The following is a 17,937-nucleotide window of genomic DNA, read 5'->3' as shown; positions in this document are numbered from 1 at the left end:
ATAACGCAGTAAGTGCTCTAGCGTTAGGATTACTGCATGCTAACTGGCTAAGGCAAGGTTAACAACTAGTTGGATAATGCAGGAATACCTACTCTCCCTCCTGACACGACCCCTCCCCCTAACTTTAACAACATTAGCACATGCTAATTGTAAGGATTTATAATAACATAGCTTAGAGCCTGGATGAGTATCAATGTTCATGCAGCCCTTTAACAAGCTGCACATAGAAAACTAACAAACTGCACCATATACAGTAATTCATTACCAATAAAAGTCTATATAATGACTGAATTAACATAAATCATCAGCATAAAACGGTCTGTCACCATACAAGAGTGTTTTTTTGAAAACAGTTACTAACACCGTCAAACAAATCTTGTCCCGTTGTTATATCCTTCAAAGCTTCCACTGACAACAAATCTCTGGTTAACCTCTGTGCTTCCCGTTTTCTGTATAAACTTCCAGTGGTCTCAAGGGTCGCCGGATGCCCACCCCTGCTTTAGATCCCGAGCCTTCTGGGTACAGAGACATGTCTACTGTACTCTGACCACGGCTCACCTTGAGCTAAGTAATAAATGGGCACAGCAGCTTCTTAGAAAAGCTTGTTATCTAATCTAATCTAATCTTTGGTTTATATACTGGGTCATCTCCCAGTGGAGCTCGACTCGGTTCACATATAATTAAGACTAGAGTACATAGCAGAAAACATAGGAGAAGGAAGTATTAATTAAAAATGAAAGTACATAAGAAAAGCATAAGAAAAATAACTATAATATTATCATTTCGTTGAGGCACGCAGATGTCAGGCATCATACATAAATATTAATCATTTTATTCTTTTATACCTCCAGACAACACCTTTATGTATGCTAAAATTGAAACCGCATACATTAAGCACCTTATTCCTACTAATAATTTATAAGCTGTCTTTTCTCTGATCTTCAGTGAGGATAAAAGTTAAAAAGTTAAAACTAAAATTGATCCAGTGAGGCATAAGGATTTAGTGGTCGCAGTTACTGGCGGTTTAGTTAGGGGTCAAGCCTTGAGAAAATTGTTTAAGTGAAACATGTCGGCATCAGAGTCCCTAGCCAGAGACCACCTGATTTAAGCTAAGTATTTGCTTAAAAAATTATACAAATGTACAAATATACATAAGTAAAAGCAAAAGTCAAGTTTATAAATAAGATTAAGAAGTTTAAAATCAGATCCAATGATGATTAGACACATAAAGCTTAGGGGCAATGAGATACATCCAGCCCTAAGTGGTGCTGCTGAGGGATCTTATAAGGGTTGTGGATTGAATAGTTGAAAAATCACAGCTATTTTGGTGCAGGATTTGAGGCATACGAGGGAATGCTGAGTTGGTGGCCTCGCTGAGGATCGGAGAAAAGACAGCTTATAAATTATTAGTAGGAATAAGATATTTGGTTTAAATTTTAGCATACATAAAGGTGGTGTATGGATGTTATCCTTTTTTTATAATAATATTTCGTAGACAATAGTGCCACTGGTTAAGGCATCATACAAAATGCACAAAACTCTGAAATGCCAGGTCAGCCTCATAAGACAGGGAGGAGGGGGGGGGGGGCAGAAGCCCTGCAGAAATATAGAGATAACAGTTCACGCATCTGTGCACATGCTGTACCTGCTGGATGCAAACGACGGAGTCTGGAAATTCACGGCTTGCAGGGATAGGAGAAGAGAGTCTTCGTTTGGAGGTTCTCGGGAAGACGCAACGTAGAAACGAGCCGACCTACCCGGTGAGGAAAGTCGGCTGGGCAGGGAAGGGTCACAGAGCTGCGTTCCAAAAAAGGCACGCGCCCGCCGGACCTGCCCCTCCCTCCCTCCCTTTAAGAGGGGGAGGGGGGAAGCGGGAATGCGCGCGCGGGGAGAAAGGCAAACCCGCATTTAGGGAAGCGAACAATTCGTCAGCTCGCCCGGCGCGAGCCTTTTTTGCCCAGAAGCAGAAAAACTCGCCGCCTCGACCCGGTTCCGTTGGTCGCCGTCGCCCCCCCCCCCCCCGACACCTACCTGCCTTTACGCGGTATCCCACGGCCTCCCGGAATACCGCCGGGTCCAGGAGCGCTCGCGCTAACAACCGCAGCGGACGAGACTCTGCCTCTGTGGTCGGGTCGCCCGCAAAGAAGAGGGGACGGTTACCGCAGCAACCGCGGGTAAATATTACGGACAGCCGCTGGGGCCAAACTTCTTGCGCCCGAGCCGCCGTTTGTCTCGCACCCTACTATTGTTTGCAAGGTGGAATCGCGTTTAGTGGATAGGAAGGACTTGGTCAATCGTCAGTGAACCTTTGGTGTAAATTAAAGATTATATCTTATACCTCAAGGGAATTTACTTATCCAAAGTGATATACTTAAATATATTCTACTAACTCACTTTGTTGTTCAAAACAATATCATATCAATCAATCAAATAACTGAAGTAATTTAGTGAACACTCAGACCCACAGCTGAGGTCTCAGTGAAAAATTCACGGAGCAGCTGTTAAAGAGACCATCATTGTTGTTCACAGTCTCACCCTCCATACAACAGCTAAATAACTGCACAAAGATGGTAAAACAAAACCAACTTAGCTTTGAATGGAGTGGGTAATCGATATAGCTGCTCCGGTTTCCTTTTTAATCAAGTGACTGCATACATTACAATTGCCGACCCCCCCTACCCAGGTTTCGCCAACTGGCTTCTTCAGGAGGGGTACTATAAATGTAAAACAACCACATTAACACTAAAACACTTCAGTTATCACTACTATAATTTTACACAATAATCACAATTAACTGCCACACCATTCACACTCAAACCTACCGGCATAACGCACTCCACACAACTCACAGACACTAGAGCTTTTGACGACGAATTTCCATCAGCAGGCCCACCTTACATGCTCCTCCCTTTCAATTACGTCATACTGACATCACTACAATCTGACCAATTAAACCCGCTCCTTCTATAAATGGAACCATTCGATTTCGTTATTTAACCCTTTTGGGGTCAAAGTGTGCCACTGGAAGATGAATTTTTGTTCCAAATATAGTAGACACTGAGTCACATCCCCTGTTTTTTTATGTGTCCTAGCTATAACTGTATATTTAACATCTTCTATTGAATGCTGCTGTTCAAGCCAGTGGTTCACAAGAGGAGCCGACACTCGATTACATCTAATATTACTTAGATGTTCGGCGATTCGAGTTTTGATGGCCCGCCGAGTATGCCCGATATAATAAAGCCCGCAGGGGCATATTATACAATACACCACTGCAGTGGACAGACAATTAGTATTAGTTCTTAAATAGAATTTCTTACCTCCTGATTGAGGAATGAGTACTTGGTCAGTATTGAGGACATGAGAGCAATATACACAATGGGCACAGCTTACATGAGGACCCCCATAATTCTGTTGACCGGGGGCCTGCTGTTTAAGAATTTGGCCCAGATTACGGCCTCGAGTGTAAGCGAACAATGGAAGTTGGTTCATGCTTTCATGTACCTGCAATACTGACCAGTGCTTTAAAATGATTTGTCTAAGTTGTTGACTCCTACAAGAATAAGGTAATACACATACTAGGGCTCCACTTTTCTCTTTCTCCTTTGTGTGAAATAACCATTCCCGCTGACAGCTGCGGGCTCTTTTCCATGCTGTTTTGACTACCCTAGATGGGTAGCCGCGTTCTATAAACTTTGCATATAATAGTGTGGCCTGCTGATGGAAATCCCAATCGTCAGAGCATATCCTTCTCAATCTCAGAAATTGCCCCACCGGTATACTATCCCGGAGAGGCTTAGGATGGTAGCTGTGGTAATGGAGGAGTGTGTTACGGTCGGAGGGCTTCCGATACAATGTGGTGTCAAAATGCACCTGAGAATCAAACTGGGATTTAACTACCTGAATGTCCAAAAAAGATACCTTATTGGAGCTCACTTCATGAGTGAGAGAGATGTTCAAATCCACCTCATTTAATTCTTTAAGGAATTCTTCCAACTCGTGACGTTCCCCATTCCACGTAAAAAAGATGTCGTCTATGTATCTTCTCCAGAAACCTACTCTGTTAAACCACCTAGATGTATACACATATTTTTCTTCGTATTCAGACATGTAGAGGCAGGCGACTGAAGGGGCCACTGTGGCCCCCATCGCCACCCCTTTAGTCTGAATGAAGAACCTATCTATAAACTGAAAATAATTTTGACAAATCACAAATTCTGCCAATGTGCCCACTAGTTCCTTCTTCTGTATTGACATGTTCACACTGCCTATAGATTTCTTTATAATTGCCAGGGCCGCCGATTGTGGCACATTGGTGTACAGTGCTGCAACGTCTGCAGTGACCAAAAATTTACAGGCATGATTATCACTTCCCTGCAAGATTTGCAGGAAGTGAGAAGAATCACGTATATAAGACTGTTTCTTACTCACGTATATAAGACTGTTTCTTACTAAGTGAGTAAGAAACAGTCTTATATACGTGATTCTTCTCACTTCCTGCAAATCTTGCAGGGAAGTGATAATCATGCCTGTAAATTTTTGGTCACTGCAGACGTCGCAGCACTGTACACCAATGTGCCACAATCGGCGGCCCTGGCAATTATAAAGAAATCTATAGGCAGTGTGAACATGTCAATACAGAAGAAGGAACTAGTGGGCACATTGGCAGAATTCGTGATTTGTCAAAATTATTTTCAGTTTATAGATAGGTTCTTCATTCAGACTAAAGGGGTGGCGATGGGGGCCACAGTGGCCCCTTCAGTCGCCTGCCTCTACATGTCTGAATACGAAGAAAAATATGTGTATACATCTAGGTGGTTTAACAGAGTAGGTTTCTGGAGAAGATACATAGACGACATCTTTTTTACGTGGAATGGGGAACGTCACGAGTTGGAGGAATTCCTTAAAGAATTAAATGAGGTGGATTTGAACATCTCTCTCACTCATGAAGTGAGCTCCAATAAGGTATCTTTTTTGGACATTCAGGTAGTTAAATCCCAGTTTGATTCTCAGGTGCATTTTGACACCACATTGTATCGGAAGCCCTCCGACCGTAACACACTCCTCCATTACCACAGCTACCATCCTAAGCCTCTCCGGGATAGTATACCGGTGGGGCAATTTCTGAGATTGAGAAGGATATGCTCTGACGATTGGGATTTCCATCAGCAGGCCACACTATTATATGCAAAGTTTATAGAACGCGGCTACCCATCTAGGGTAGTCAAAACAGCATGGAAAAGAGCCCGCAGCTGTCAGCGGGAATGGTTATTTCACACAAAGGAGAAAGAGAAAAGTGGAGCCCTAGTATGTGTATTACCTTATTCTTGTAGGAGTCAACAACTTAGACAAATCATTTTAAAGCACTGGTCAGTATTGCAGGTACATGAAAGCATGAACCAACTTCCATTGTTCGCTTACACTCGAGGCCGTAATCTGGGCCAAATTCTTAAACAGCAGGCCCCCGGTCAACAGAATTATGGGGGTCCTCATGTAAGCTGTGCCCATTGTGTATATTGCTCTCATGTCCTCAATACTGACCAAGTACTCATTCCTCAATCAGGAGGTAAGAAATTCTATTTAAGAACTAATACTAATTGTCTGTCCACTGCAGTGGTGTATTGTATAATATGCCCCTGCGGGCTTTATTATATCGGGCATACTCGGCGGGCCATCAAAACTCGAATCGCCGAACATCTAAGTAATATTAGATGTAATCGAGTGTCGGCTCCTCTTGTGAACCACTGGCTTGAACAGCAGCATTCAATAGAAGATGTTAAATATACAGTTATAGCTAGGACACATAAAAAAACAGGGGATGTGACTCAGTGTCTACTATATTTGGAACAAAAATTCATCTTCCAGTGGCACACTTTGACCCCAAAAGGGTTAAATAACGAAATCGAATGGTTCCATTTATAGAAGGAGCGGGTTTAATTGGTCAGATTGTAGTGATGTCAGTATGACGTAATTGAAAGGGAGGAGCATGTAAGGTGGGCCTGCTGATGGAAATTCGTCATCAAAAGCTCTAGTGTCTGTGAGTTGTGTGGAGTGCGTTATGCCGGTAGGTTTGAGTGTGAATGGTGTGGCAGTTAATTGTGATTATTGTGTAAAATTATAGTAGTGATAACTGAAGTGTTTTAGTGTTAATGTGGTTGTTTTACATTTATAGTACCCCTCCTGAAGAAGCCAGTTGGCGAAACCTGGGTAGGGGGGTCGGCAATTGTAATGTATGCAGTCACTTGATTAAAAAGGAAACCGGAGCAGCTATATCGATTACCCACTCCATTCAAAGCTAAGTTGGTTTTGTTTTACCATCTTTGTGCAGTTATTTAGCTGTTGTATGGAGGGTGAGACTGTGAACAACGATGATGGTCTCTTTAACAGCTGCTCCGTGAATTTTTCACTGAGACCTCAGCTGTGGGTCTGAGTGTTCACTAAATTACTTCAGTTATTTGATTGATTGATATGATATTGTTTTGAACAACAAAGTGAGTTAGTAGAATATATAGTAAATTAAAGATTACCAGTTTAAATCCAACCCTTGGGGGTCCTAAGAAACAGCGAACCTTAAATGAGTTGGGGGTCTCGTTTTAGTTCTTAGAGCCATAAAAGGGGATGCTGAAAAGTTCTCAGCCCAATCAAGAAAGAGACTGGTGTGGATATGGTTCAGTCAATGATCTGAAACATATATAAATTAGTCATTAAGCCGTTACATTAACGGGAGCTAGAATATATGTCTGTCTTTCTGTCTCTCTCCCTCCCACTGTCTCTCTCTCTCCCTGGCCCCTTTTCTCTGTCTTTCTGTCTCTCTCCCTGCCCCTGTGTCTTTCTTCCTTTCTTTCTGTCTCCCTCCCTCCTGCTGTCTGCCTGTCATTCTTTCCCTGCATTTCCCTGTGCAGCTGCAACAGCATTTCCCTCCCCCTCCACTTCCCTGTGCAGCAGTGGTATTTCCCTTCCCCTCCAGGTCACTGTGCATCAGTAGTAGCATTTTCCCCCACCCCCCTTCCCTACTCTTACCACGATGTGGCCTGCTCCTTTTGGCCCCTCCCCGTTCCCTTCCTGCAGTCTAGCCTGCTCCAAGGGCCCCCTCTTTCCTTATTGTGTTCCCCGCAGGCAGGCCCAGCTTCTCCCTGCACGTTACCTTTTTTTCATTCTGTTGCCCTCCCTCACATGGCTGCCTGCCTGGTCCCATTGAGCACTCACGGCTGGGGTCTTTTTTTGTCGGCGCTTCCCTGCTTGCCCCGTGGTCTGGCCTGGTTGCGAAGGCTCCTCTCGATCCCCGCCAGCGTCGGAAGCCTTCTCCGACGCTAGTACGGCTCATGAGAGGAGCCGACACCGCGATCTTGTGGAGAGCAGGGAGTCCAGCGCAGGCGGCCAGTCCTGCCGGCGAGGGTAGGTAGGTGCTGGGAAGCAGTAAGGCTGGGGACTCGCGCATGCTCGTTCTTGCTGCCACGGACCTACTGATCATGGATCAGAGATCACGGAACATGCAGGTAAAAGTGCGCATGCGCGTCTAGGGTTTTATTATATAGGTTATATATTATATATATATATATATATATAATTTTGTTTCTGCAAATTGGCACTTAACAAAATAAGAAAACATTCTTTTCAACTACAGTGCCAAAATAACACTCAGTAGGAAGTTGGCTGGTTGGGCTGAGAACTTTTCAGCGCCCCCCTCATAAGAACTGCCATACTGCCATCTAGCTAGTATCCTGCATCCGAAAATGGCCAATCCAGGTCACAAGTACCTGGCAAAATCCTAAAGAGTAGCAAGATTTCATGCTACCATTTCCACAGATAAACAGTGACTTTCCCATATGTCTGCTTTAATAGCAGATTATGGAGTTTTCCTCCAGGAACTTGTCCAAATTTTATTTTTAAATCTAGACATGCAAGCTGCTGTTATATCTTCTGGCAATGAGTTCCAGAGCTTAATTATTCACTGAGGTGGAAAAAAAAAATCTATTCCTTTTTAAAAGTACAGGGTGGGCCACGGAAAAGTAGCCCACCTTTAATATCGGTGCCACGCTCTTGGGAGGAGGCTGTAGTCCCTTGCTCTCAGCAGCGGATTGCAATTAGGGTTACCAGACGTCTGGATTTCCCTAGACATCTTTTCAAAACCCGTCACTTTGTCCAGATTTTGAAAAGCTGTGTCGGGCAGGGAGGAAGTCCACGCATGCACAGACTTAATTCCTGCCCGACAAGAGCAGGGGGCAGGGCTAGGGCGGGATTAGGGCAGAGGGTGGGCAGGCAGAGCTGGGGGCAGGGCTAGGGGTCCGGATTTTCTGGAAGGAAAATCTGGCAACCCTAATTGCAATTAGCCTCCCGAAAATAAACTCTAAGACTCTCTCAGCAAGTTAGTGTATCACGAACGATGTGTCGGCAAGTGCTGAAATCTCTGAACCTCAAACCGTGCCGAATAAAATGTATGCAGGAACTGAAAGAGCCCGACAAAGCTAAACATGTAAATTGCTGTACATGGTTGCTGACTATGATTGCTGATGGACATTTGGACCCATCACTGTACTTCATGACGGATGAAGCTTGGTTTCATTTATCAGGTCACGTAAATTCCCAGAATATAAATAATAATAATAATTTTATTCTTATATACTGCTATACCAAAAAAGTTCTAGACGGTTCACAACAAGGTGAGCTAATACAAGGGATACAGATAAAACACAAATTAGAATAATGGACTTAAAAACAGATAAAGACAGAAAGCATTTACAATATAATGCAGAAAATACCGGCATGGCAGGGAAAGAAGTAATATCCAAAAATCAAATACTAGGGAAGTATAAATCCAAAATAGACCATGCAAAATTACTTCCAATACAGAATTGCTCAATCATGGACTATCGTTCGTACCTACCGTACCGAACAATGAATTTCAATTCAATATAGATTTTGAGAGATTTACTCGTCTTCTAGAAATCAAACTATTCTTTGCATCTAAACCAAATTATGCAGACAAAACCATTATCGCACCCAAATCTATATGGAAACCTTCGGGTCCTTTAGATGCAACACTTAATGTGTTCAAGCAATTAGTGCAACAAGATTGCCAGAAACTATTCAAATGTTCTACACAGAATAAATTTAGATCTAACCTTACTGCACTAGAACATAAAGCCTTAGGGAATTTACAACATAACCCTAATATTACAATCAAACCAGCGGATAAAGGAGGCGCGATCGTAATTCAGGATACGGCAACATATAAAATGAAAGCATTAGAACATCTCCAGGATCCTTTGGCATATTTGCCGATCAAACTTGATCCAACCAAGAGGTTACAAAATAGAATCCGAAAAATCACAGATGAAGGACTAAAGGAAGGTTTTCTAACAAATCGTGATTTTCGATTTTTGAACACTAAACATCCTGTCACGTCTACCATTTACTTTCTTCCGAAATTACATAAGGATGCAGTTAATCCTCCTTTCAGACCGATCACGTCAACTCGTGGTTCAGTTCTTGAACCCTTATCGAGATATGTGGATGAATTCATTAAACATGAGGTTCCAAAATGTAGTTCATACATTCGAGACTCCAAGGATTTTCTTAATAAACTTGACTCGGTGGACCTTAGTCAGGGCCCATTTCTAATGGTAACGTTGGATGTATCCTCATTGTACACGTCAATCTCACAACAGGATGCTATTGACATCATCAGAAACATACTAGAAGCCCAATCTAAGCCTCAATCTGTTCCCACAGAATTCATAGTTGCTTTGGCCTCTTTAGCCATGCGAGAAAATTTTTTCAATTTTGATGGCAACCTTTTTAAACAGATACAAGGGGTGGCCATGGGTGCAACTTTTGCTCCCTCGGTTGCTAATCTTTTTATGATAGCATTTGAAAAAATGTGGATTGAACAATCTCCTTTTGATCACCTTATTCATATATGGTGGAGATACATCGACGATGTATTCCTTTTATGGAAAGGGTCTGAACAACAACTTAATTTGTTTGTCGGATGGCTCAACACCTGTAATATGAATATACAGTTCACCTTTTCGCAATCTGCAACACGTATCCATTATTTAGATATTGAAGTTACCAACGAATTTCAAGGCTTCACCACACGAACCTATGAGAAACCTTTGGCGAAGAATACTTTTCTCGAATACACTAGTTGTCATCCTAGACATTTAAAAAACAGTCTACCTTTTTCTCAGATGCTTAGACTATGATGGAATTGCACTCTCCAGTCGGAATTTAAAATCCAAGCAAAGCATCTGAGCAGTAAATTAAAAGCGAGAGGTTATCCTGCCCACATTATAAAAAATGCTTATAGAAGAGCCAAATATAATAATAGATAACTTCTATTAAGTGAAGAAAAATATCATGGCTCTTCTATTGATGATCCCTGCATTACTTGTGTTCTGAAACATTCCACTTCTAGTTCACAAGTCAAAAAAATCATCAAAAAACATTGGGGCATCATTCAATCGCTTCCAGATTTTAAGAACAACAGACTATGTTTTGCCCTCTCCAGAGGGAAAAATCTCAAGGAATTCTTCAACACCAATGCGGCTCAAGTAAGTGGCAGTATACCAACATGTATTGGACATTTTAGATGTGGCCACTTGCACCTACTGTGATTTTTCGTTACAAACCAAGGAGTTTGTTAATCCTACCAATCAATGCATCTACAAATTTAAACATTTCAGCACTTGTCAATCAGACCATGTCGTTTATGTACTGATGTGCCCATGCGCCAAGATTTATGTAGGCATGACAACAAGACCATTTAGAACTCGACTTGCCGAACATAAATCTAATATTAAAAGAATGCAAACAAAAGAACCATTAGTGCAACATTGTAAAGATGCCTCCCACTCGTTTGACAACCTAAGAGGTGTTATCATTGATGTCATCAAGAAAAACAACAGGGGGGGGTGAGACAGAACTTTGGCTTTGAGACGACGTGAGACCTACTGGATTTTCACCTTACAATCTCTGCAACCCATTTTTTTTTTGTATGTCCTTAATCGCCCCTACACGTCAGTACGTTGTTCACGTTTTTACGTAAATGACGTTTTACCTGCAGTCCCGTATTGGGTATTTAAATGGCTCAGCGTCTCTAAGGTGCGACGCCATTTTTTGAGATTTACCTGCCTAAGATTTAGGTCTTTCAGCGATCTGTAAGTTTGCCTCTTTAAATACTGTATTAAATTTTTAAGCTGCATTTGTGATTTCAAACATCAATTAAATTGCATTAAAATAATTTGTTATGTCTTTTAGGCACTGTACACGTTTTCCCCTGATGAAGCCATACCAGGTGAAACGGAGGTCCCGTTGGGTTTGAAACAGTGCTGACCTTCTATAAAGATAAGTGCTCGTTTGATGTTTTTGCACTATCTTATTAAAAAATTTGAAGATGTTTGATATCAATAGGTGTTGACAAACCGCTCTTTATAAATATTTAAATAAGTTATTAAAACGATATACAAAAAAGTAAAAAACCATTAAAATAATATAGTACTTTCAGTACATGCCATTTGCCAATGATTGAGACTTTGACCGAAAAATGTTTCTAGCATGATTTGCTGGTATACTCGGTCTCTGAGGCATGGCGTATAAGTGATCTGATCACAGTATTGTAGTTGGAAGTAATTTTGCAGGGAAAGAAGTAATACATAGAACAGATAAAATACATCAAGTTGAATACAGTATAAGGAACTTGATTGAAAAAATGAATATGAGGTACTGGTCTGCTGAAAATTGCCACTTAACTCACGAAACATCACTTCATGACCAGAAAATTGGCATTTTGTGCAAGGTGTCAGAAACACAAATAGTGGGCCGAATTTTCTTCGAATCAACTGTGAATACCGCGGTTTACCTGGACATCTTTGAACAATTTTACGACCAACTAACACCATAAAAAAAAAAATGGGGCAACATGCCACACCTCACAAGACTCACTGGCACAGGTTCATGAACTGCTTACAGAGGAGCGAACTGTGAGCAAGGGGTTATGGCCACCACGTTCCCCGGACTTGTCCAAATGCGATTTTTATCTGTGGGGAAATTTTAAAGCCAAAAGGGTATGCCAACAATCCACATACCCTGGATGAACTCAAGGAAAACATCACGAACACTATCCACAGACTCACTGTTGAAGAGGCGCAAGCTGTATCGGCCAACATGATCCGACATGCCCAAAGGTGCATAGATGTGAACGGGGACCACTTTCACCATCTGTTGTAACTTGTGGGTAAGTGAATAAAAACAGTCCACTTGCTTGTACATCTTGTCACACTATCGCCAGAGGCTACTTTTCTGTGGCCCACCCTCTATTACCATGTAACTTCCTTTCATTTTTGTACTTTTTGAAAGAGTAGACAATAGATTCATGTCCACTTATTCTACGCCACTCAGGATTTTGCAGCCATTTAGTATATCTCCTAATAAATATAAATGGAGACAGCTCAGCTTACCTGAACAACTGATTCATCCATAATACCTCAACCAGACATAGAAAAACTCACAACCCATTCACACACCCGCCAATCAAAGAAATGAAATGGAAAAAAACCCTCTACGACGGCCTCCTGGCCACTCAAGCAGCGAGACTAGATAGCCAGATCTCCAAGCTACTGATAACAACTTCAGACTACAAGTTATTCAGAAAAGAAATAAAAATCATGTGATTCAGAGTCGGTCTCCTCTGGTGATAACATGCATGAGTGAGATAGATAAGATGTTAATAATGAAACTTTATTTCAAAAATAGACTAACAAAATTTTGTGGGGACTTGGTTAGAATTTTTCCTGATGTCTCTAGAGCTACTCAACTAAGGAGGAAAGAGTTTCTGAGGTTAAAAGTTAAGAGTTTTAGCCCTAGAGGCATCTTTTTACCTAAAATTTTCATGTAAATGTCTTGTCAAGTTACAAGACATTGAATATGTTTTTTGGGATCCCATTCAATTACAACAATTTTTAATTACTCAAGAACAGAAATGAGTTAAATTTTTTTTTTCAGTTTCAGAGCTGAGAATATCAGGAAAAAAATTAAGAATCCCTATAAAGTAAGAATCCCTATAAAGTATAATCCCTATAAAGTATATATCCCTATAAAGTAAGAATCCCTATAAAGTAAGAAATGGTTTAAGACTCACGTGGGTGAGTCGAGAATTATTTCCTTTATCTTTTCTTACAATTTATTTGTGAAAATATATCATGTCTCCCCATCTATGTGGGCTTAAAAAGGAGTGGAGGGGCATAATCAAAAAAAGTGTCTAAGTCCCCTTTTGGCCTAAGTCCCTAAATGTTCAACCCAGAAGCAGGGAAAGTGTCCATAACCAAAACAAACGTCCATGTTTTGATTATGGCCTTCCCCTGCCTAAACGCCCAATCTCCACTACGTCTAAAAGTACCCCCACAGCACGTCTACACTTTTAAGCCATAATGAAATAAAAAAACGCCTAAGCCAAAAACGTCCAACAGAAGGGCTTTTAGGAGAAGGAGGAGCCTAAAAGCTCGATTCTGTAACCGGTGTCTGTCAAAAACAACACCGGTTACAGAATCCCCCCCTCCCCACAACTATCCAGGCAGGAGGGTGCCAAGCCCTCCTGCCATGGCAAACCGTGACCCCCCTTCCCGACAACATCGGGGCAAGAGGGAGCCCAAACCCTCTTGCCCCTTTGAAGCCGCGACCCCCCCAACTCGATCGGGGCAAGAGGGAGCCCAAGCCCACTTGCCCCGTTGAAGCTGCGCCCCCCCCCAGGAGGGAGCCCAACCCCTCCTGGCCCAGGCAACCCCCCTACACCCCGCCATGTTCGGGCCAGGAGGGAGCTCAAGCACTCCTGGCCCAGGTGACCCCCCTAATCCCACCCCCCCACTACATTATGGGCAGGAGGGATCCCAGGCCCTCCTGCCCTCGATGAACCCCCCTCCCCCCCAATGTCCGCCCCCCCAGAACCCCCGATCGGGCCCCCCAGCCGACCCGCGACCCCCCCTGGATGACCCCCAACCCCCACCCCCTTCCCCGTATCTTTTCGTCGTTGGCCGGACAGATGGGTGCCAAACCCGTCCATCCGGCATGCAGGCCGGATTGGCCCAGCGGTACCAAAGTCGGGGGGGGTCGCGGCTTCAACGGGGCAAGAGGGCTTGGCCTCCCTCTTGCCCTGATGTTGTTTGTGGGGGGGGGGAGTGATCCATCGCGGCAGGAGAGATGCCTCATCTCCCCTACCGCGATGCCATCACTCCTCTACCGGAACTGCCGCGGGTTGCGGCAGTTCGGGTAGAGGAGTGATGGCATCGCGGTAGGGGAGATGAGGCATCTCTCCTGCCGCGATGGTTAGGTTGCGGGCCACTGAACTGATGGCGCCAACGGCCATCAGCTCAGCGGCCCCTTTTTCGGCACTTAGACCTGGTTTTATTTCGTCTAAGTGAAAAAGGTCTAAGTGCCGACTAAATTGTATTGGTTATACCTGTTGTACGGCTAGGTATAGGTCGGCCCACCTCCCGCCCTTTCCCCTCCTCTAAACACACCTCTTTTCTCTCTGTGCGTTTAGAGGCAGGGGAAAGGCCTAAGTTGGTTTTAGATATGTCTAAAAACCAGCTTTGGTTATGGGTACTTGGACGATCAGGCTTTCTGATCGTCCAAGTAGCCACTTAGTACACTTTTTAGACTTTTTTTTTTTTTATTATTACCCCCATAGTGTATGATTGATTATGTTTTGCTTATGAGATCTCCTTCTTTTTCCTTTATATTATTGGATATTGTATTATTCAAATTTATAAAAACAAAAAAACCCACTCTTCAAGAAATCCCCAAATAAGTCTTAACTTCACGAATTCCTCCTTTCTTCCTCCCGACTCCCTGAAACTACCTGCCCTATTCTTTCTTCCTCATGACTCCCCAAAACTACCTGCCCTATTCTTTACCTTCACTACCTTCACTGATCTCCTTCTGTAACAGACCAACCATAATTCTTTTGTAATCCGCCTTGAACCGCAGGATAATGGCAGAATAGAAGTCTCTAATGTAATCTCCCTCAACTGTCTCTTTTCCATGCGGATAAGTCCTAACCTCTTAAGCCTTTCCTCATGGGAGGAATTCCATCCCCTTTATCATTTTGGTTGCCCTACTGTGAAAATTTTAATTTTTGCCATATCTTTTTTAAGTTATAGCAACCAGAATTGCATGCAATACTCAAGAGTAATGTTTTGTCCTCTTTTCTATTCCTTTCCTAATAATTCCTAACATTCTATTTGCTTTTTTGGCTGCTGCCGCCGCACACTGAGCAAATTTGAACGTATTGTCTTTAATGACACTTAGATCTTTTTCTTGAATGATGACTCCTAATGTGGTTCCACTCCCAGTCAAAAATCATTACAAACCTGTTTTGAGTAGTATTGTACAAACTTGAGCATAGCAGCACAAGAGCAAGCAAAATCTTTAAATGCTTTGATTGACCAAGAAGGACACATTTAGGGGTGAGTCCCCGGTTGTGATTTTTCTACCTTAATTGAGTATTTATAGACACAGTCACATCGTGACAGTCATTTGGGTGATCTTGCTATACTTTAGCCCTCTGGGTCTGCAGCACTGATTTCAATGGGTGGAATCATGGACTACAAATACCATAGTGCTGTAGGATGTATTTCAAAAACCAGGACTGGCCAAAAAGACTTCCTGGAACTGGGTAACTTGGCAGCTCTGTATATACAGCAAATCTGTTCCTTGCATAGATGGTCCATTGCAGTATCTGCAAGACCTCTTAAATGGGACGAATACTCTCTCTGCTCTTGTGATCCAGCCTGGGGGTTGGCTACATTTATACTGTACAGTTGTTGCATATTTAGAAACACAATCTTACCTGTCTAAGTGCTGTACTTGATCGCACTTTATTTACAAATGACAGATCAAAGAACAAAATTTTAAATAACAATCTAAGGCAGGGATGTCAAAATCCCTCCTCGAGGGCTGCAATCCAGTTGGGTTTTCAGGATTTCCCCAATGAATATGCATGAGATCTATTAGCATACAATGAAAACAGTGCCTGCAGATAGATCTCGTGCATATTCATTGGGGAATTCCCAAAAACCCGACTGGATTGCAGCCCTCGAGGAGGGACTTTGACACCCCTGATCTAAGGGCTCTTTTTACAAAGCCGCAGTAGCAATTCCTGGCATGGCAAATGTGATGAAGCCCATAGGAATTGAATGGGCTTCGTTGTATTTACTGCGCTGGAACCATTACCGCAGCGTTGTAAAATGAGCCGTAAAAGAGCAATGATTTGTAAAAGCAATTTGGGCACCAGCCCTAACAGCCTCCTGGAATTTTCTGTCATTAATGGCATCCTGAGTTAGTGGCATAGCGAGGGTGACAGACACCCGGGATGGTGGTGCCCCCCCACTCCTTCCCTGATCCTGGCTGCTGTGCATGCCCCCCCTTCCCTTGTACCTTTAATTGAAGTTGTTGCTCACGGCAGTCCTCACAACCCCATTGACTCTCCCTCTGACATCACTTCCTAAGAGGGGCATCCAGAAGTGACCTCAGCAGGAGAGCTGACGGGGTCACGAAGAGAACGTTGTTCACCGCTGTGAACAGGTTCAACTAGAGGTATGGGGGAAGGGAAGGGGGGTACATGTATGGAGGGGAGGAATGGGAGAGGCGGTGGGGGGGCAGAGAGGAGGATGCTTGCCGTTTCTCCCAACATGGCGCCCAGGGCGGACCGCCCCCCCTTTACTACGCCACTGTCCTGAGCCATTATTTCATGCCACTCAATATCACTGTATATGCCTCTGAATCTGAACGCCCCAGAACTTGGAATCCGAACTTTTTTTTTTTTTAATTAATTTTTGCCCCGGAATCTGAACGCTGCTTTGGAATCTGAACGTATGGCAACTGCAAGTGTTGCTCAGCCCAAAGCTTCCCCTCTGACACAGCTTCCTGTTTCCGCCTGGGAGAGAAGCTTTGGGCTGAGCAACGCTTGCAGTTGCCGATCTTGCTGTGTCTGCCTGGGGGGGGTCCCCGATCTTGCTGTATATGCCGGTGGGGGGCACGATCTTGCTGTCTCTGCCTGGGGGGGTATCTGCCTGGAGGATTGCTGTCTATGCCGGTGGGGGGCCTGATCTTGCTGTCTATGCCGGTTGGGAAAAATTGTTTTGGAACTCGAATGGGGTTCTGGAACGGATTAAGTTTGGATTCCAGGGTACCACTGTAGTTGCAAAATTCAAGTGTACTAAGTACACATGCATGTGGAACCTAAAACAGTTTATCCAACAGTGTTTAAAGCCTTGTCAGGATTCCAGTCATGTGCATGAGCTGTCAAACTAGCGCTAAAACTCTGAGCTGGGAAACATTTCATAAGCTTGAAAGAGTTTACTGAGAAGCTCCTTCTTTTCCTTCTCTGGGAAAAAGCTGGACTGGGCTGCGTTGATGTTCTGCAAGAAAAGATTAATTAAACATTAGATTATGTGGCCTTTATAGCTCCATATCCAAAGCAAGAGGCTGGGACAGTCCTGGTTTTACTCCCACTGTATCTATGATCTCCCTTATGTAAAACAAGGATTGGCTAATCCTATCCCTTTACATTTGATACCATATGCTCAACATAATCCTGCATAATAATAAAAACAAGTGGAAATGTCCAATAATAAAAGGTAACAGAATAATAAAAACATTTCCACTTGTTTTTATTATTCTGTTTTCTGTGGATTTGTTTCCCCTGTGTTTTGCGCAACATAATCCTGCAGCATATCAACACACAATTTATATTAGATCCTCTCTTCCAGGAGAAACAAAGGAATGAAGAGTAGGAGCATATGGGAGTGTGAAGGAGTCACTAGGACGGTGCCACTTCCCCTTAAGGATACTCCCTCACAGTGTCAGAACCACCTTAAGAACCTTCCGCACAAAGGGTACGTGACATGCGCTAGTGTTGTTAGTGCCGGCCGCTGCAGT

The 17,937-nt window shown here is 43.2% G+C and overlaps 1 protein-coding gene and 1 long non-coding RNA gene across 8 annotated transcripts in view; one reads left to right on the top strand and one right to left on the bottom strand.

Moving 5' to 3' along the window:
• Positions 1-17,937, bottom strand: part of PKIG (cAMP-dependent protein kinase inhibitor gamma) — a 97,817-nt gene that overhangs the window by 79,738 nt on the left and 142 nt on the right. Inside the window, exon 2 of one of the 7 annotated variants that reach the window (XM_033914677.1) lies at positions 17,360-17,417. The exons of 1 other annotated variant lie outside the window; for it this stretch is intronic. The gene's annotated coding sequence lies outside the window, so the exon portion shown is untranslated. Of the gene's footprint in view, positions 1-1,645; positions 1,996-2,031; positions 2,226-2,394; positions 2,668-17,359; positions 17,418-17,937 lie in introns of those variants that run through there. 5 more of the 7 variants (XM_033914668.1, XM_033914676.1, XM_033914669.1 and 2 more) reach the window with 5 other exon arrangements.
• On the top strand, positions 1,872-17,883 carry LOC117345675. The gene is made up of 3 exons (XR_004536484.1): positions 1,872-2,174; positions 11,263-12,238; positions 17,769-17,883. It is a non-coding gene; the product is annotated as an uncharacterized LOC117345675 (long non-coding RNA).

The sequence above is a fragment of the Geotrypetes seraphini genome, chromosome 11, assembly GCF_902459505.1.
Source record: "Geotrypetes seraphini chromosome 11, aGeoSer1.1, whole genome shotgun sequence".
In the NCBI taxonomy this organism is placed as follows: domain Eukaryota; kingdom Metazoa; phylum Chordata; class Amphibia; order Gymnophiona; family Dermophiidae; genus Geotrypetes; species Geotrypetes seraphini.
Note: the sequence above shows the minus strand (reverse complement) of the source record. Positions and strands in the feature narration are given on the sequence as shown.